This window comes from Prunus persica, chromosome G4, assembly GCF_000346465.2.
Source record: "Prunus persica cultivar Lovell chromosome G4, Prunus_persica_NCBIv2, whole genome shotgun sequence".
Classification (NCBI taxonomy): domain Eukaryota; kingdom Viridiplantae; phylum Streptophyta; class Magnoliopsida; order Rosales; family Rosaceae; genus Prunus; species Prunus persica.
Genome location: NC_034012.1, coordinates 12,183,499 through 12,187,431, shown reverse-complemented (window position 1 = coordinate 12,187,431; position 3,933 = coordinate 12,183,499). Strand labels below are relative to the sequence as shown.

The following is a 3,933-nucleotide window of genomic DNA, read 5'->3' as shown; positions in this document are numbered from 1 at the left end:
CCCCAACTCGCTTAAATTCGGAGTTCCTACGACTCCGAAGCCAGTGAGCTCCCAAAAGGCCTCGTGCTAGATGGATGCGGGTGTGCACATATAAGGCATATCACCCCATCTTCGTTGGTTGATGTGGGATCTTACATTATACACAACCATAATAATTCTACATAAAAGTTTACCAAACACTTTGACAGTGTTGTTTATACTCACAACAGTTTCACTACACTCAACTGCTTTATTTCAAAGTTGATTATTCTCAAGATAAACAGTTTTTTTAAAAGCACAACAATACTAAACTGACACTACGGCTAACTCAAAGACATTAGGGCATATTATTCACACAATGAATATATAAAGCACAGCTAGTTCTTTCTCATAATCCAACTCATAGGCTCATACTAGTGCTGGATCAATCAAATACGAAGCGATGCAATCGTTCATCACTTTTCCACCATGTGTGTATGCATCATATTTTTTGTAGAGGAGATCCACCACTCTAGTTAAATTAACAATACGTTCAAGGATACGCATCGGCATAGAAGTTGGTCTAAGGAACTCCTCGTTGATATCTTTCCACGAATCCACAATTTTTTTGTTGAAGACATCAATTATCTCTTGCTCATCTGAGACCCCATATTGCTTCATGTAACAATCAATAGCACAAGCAACATAGCCCCTCTCTTTTTCAAACTGCAAAAATAGAATCCAGAATCCCAAAAAAGAATATAAGTGATGAAATAGTTATGAATTGAGAGACCTAAGTTATGTAATAGTTAGAGCGCAATTTAGTAGGTAGTTTCTGTGTACCCTGCTCGAAACGATGTCATCCATGAGCCTAACAATGATATTGGAAGCTCTAAGAATTTTAGGGTCATTGAACAACCACTACTCAAAGGACTCCTTGGTTACAATATCTCCCATGCCAACTAAAGATGTAGTTGAAAGTGCGAAGCTAGCAGCAGAAGTTGCAGCAACACACATATACTCCTCCATGCTTGGGATGCATCCTTCGTGGAACCATTTGGCCTCATCAAAGTAAGCTTTGGTAATAGTTTTCCACTGCATATGTGATACATAAATATTATGTAAATTCATTATAATAGTGAATTAATAAGTTGTGTGTTTGTTTAATTAATTAACATACAGCTTCTTTTGCATAGTGAGCTCGGTATGCTCTTCCTTCCTTCACCATCTCCTCCTCAATTTCATTGAAAACATTCAAAAGCGTATGGAAGAATATTTGCTTGTACTCTGGCAGTCCTTCCATGCAACTGGCATGCCATCTGTAAATTGCATACACCATATTCATCTGAAGCATATAAACAAAACAATTTTTTTTTTAATAAATAATTTCAAACCTTTGATGAATTGCTTCGGTAAAGATCTCAAGTTCTTCAAATGTACCGAATGCATCATAGATATCATCCATTACAGAAATCAAGGCAATAATTTTTGTGAGAAATTTTCTTCCAACAAGGTATTGGGGCTCAACATAGACCCCAAAAATCCAGCAGTATAACTCCACAATTCTGTTTCTTGCAAAAGGCAGCTTCCTTTCAAAGTCTAGTTCTTTCCACCACCTAATTGACTGCATTAATTAGTGAGTTACTAAATTAATTACAGTCGGTGTTCATAATTAATCTCACATAATTAAAAGATAACCTACCTAGTAATCTCACTGAGCTCTTGTTTGTGCAAAGACTGAACAAGATTGAAATCTGACTTGGCAAGTTTTAATAGAGCTTCATTATGTGAAGCTTCATCTTGGTAGATGGACATGAACCGACGGGCGCATAACCTCACGAGACTCTTTCGGAGCGGTCTCTCTAGGGCTTGAGCTATTTGTTCTGCTAGTTGATAGCTTACATGGGTTGTTGCCGACTCCAGATGTTTTGTCGTGAAAACAAGAGCCTCTTCTAGTATATCTTCTCCGTGCACCCTCAGATGCGTAGCTTCATAAAAGCTTAGCAATCCCGACACATCAGCGATTAAGCTTTTCTTGAAGCCTCCATTTTTACTATCTCTGAACTTGTTGAATATTCCTGCTTGATTAATTGCAGCAAATGGACACATAAGAAATAATTTTGGCCAAATTTAATCTCGTTAAATTAATTGCAGCAAATGGACACATGAAACATTGTGTCCATGATGTCTTAGTAGCCGAAAACCAAGAGAAACACTGTATAGATCACCATCACCATCATCATCATCATGGAAATGATTTGCAGCATATATATGTTCCAGTGCTTCTTCTATTTCCTTTTCAAAGTGGTACGCCACACCTAGGCGCTGGATTGCATCAATTAGCTTCATCTGATTTGAAAAATCATCTGCACTGGTTGTGAACACTTCCCTCCTCACTGCTAGTTTCAATTCTTCAACTTCTTGTTGCTTATGGGCATAAGTTATCTGCATCCACAAAATTGAATGAGCAAAATACATGTCAAATTTCTTTTGAAACAAAACAGAGAAACATGCATTTAATTATTGAAACAATCTGTATGTTATATAAATTACAATGTCTTCTGAATCATAATTCATAAACTGATCCCCCCAAATGCTCAGGTGGTAATTTGCTGTCCGTCGGGATGGAACTAATGACTTACAGCACAAATGCCAAATGAGTAACTTCTTTTTGTGGCTTATCTTTTGTAATCTCAAGTGACCCTCGACCGACCATTGGCCAGATTTGCAGCATATGTTTATCGTTTGTCCCTTTGCAGCATATATATATATATATATATATATATATATATATGCATCCATATTTTGAGCGTGGGAAACATTAATTTATTTTTTCACAAATGTCACAACTATATGTTGAGAGTGTTTGTCCCACATTGAAAAGTTAAGGGACTTAGCCTCGGTTTATAAGGAATTGAGCTACTCCTTCCATTACTACTTAGTTTTGGAGTGGAACCTCAACTTCCTTCATGGTATCAAAACGGGTTATCCCACATGTGAAAGCTCAAAGGCCACACACGATCCATGTCACCCAATATGTGTTGTTCACGTGTTAGGCTTGAAAGTTCGCCAAATGTATAGGGCGTGTTGAGAGTGTTTGTCCCGCATTGAAAAATTAAGGGGAGTTGAGGTTTGGCGTGTTGAGAGTGTTTTGTCCCGCATTGAAAAATTAAGGGGAGTGTTTTGTCCCGCATTGAAAAATTAAGGGGAGTTGAGGTTTGGCGTGTTGAGAGTGTTTGTCCCACCTTAAAAAATTAAGGGGAGTTGAGGTTTTTTCCCTAAGTCCTTAGAGGTCATTTTACACAAGGATAAATTTGTCTTTAAAATTTTGAATATAAGGTGAGTTGGAAAATAAGACATCGGTGAAAATAGCAGCATCGATTTAACCAATCTTATAACATATCAATCAATAATTGCTTATTAGAATTTAAAGGTTCTTTTATTTTTCTTTTTGGGTTTTCTTTTCATTTTCTGGTAGATTTCCATTGTATCCGATCAACCAATCTTATAACGCATTACATTATGCATCGGGCAAGCTTTCGATGTCAAATATTTGCATAAGAATAATACTAGTCTTACCACATTTTTTATACCACATGATGTGGCAGCTGAAGTGTACATAGCACATCATGTAAAATACTAGTTTCTGTTTTCTAATTTTATTTATTAAAATACACTTCATTCATTTAATTGATGTGGCATATGATATGGATATGCCACATCATGTGGTATAGAAATGTGGGATAATAATGTGGTAAGTGTAGCATTACTCTTTGCATAACTATTATGCACGTCATGTAACATACGCTGATGATTTTTGTAGGTGAGCATCTCCAAGGGAGTATCGGTGCGTTTAGATGAGGGAAATAAACTTGAGATTTTGACAAAAGTCAGAATTTCTAAATTGACATGAACCAATTCCCGTGTTTCGATTAAAAAAAACATAGAAATTTAGGAATTTCGCATGGAAAAAAA

General features: G+C 36.6%; 1 pseudogene; it reads right to left on the bottom strand.

The window, feature by feature from the left end:
* On the bottom strand, window positions 375-3,152 carry LOC109948627 (annotated as a pseudogene).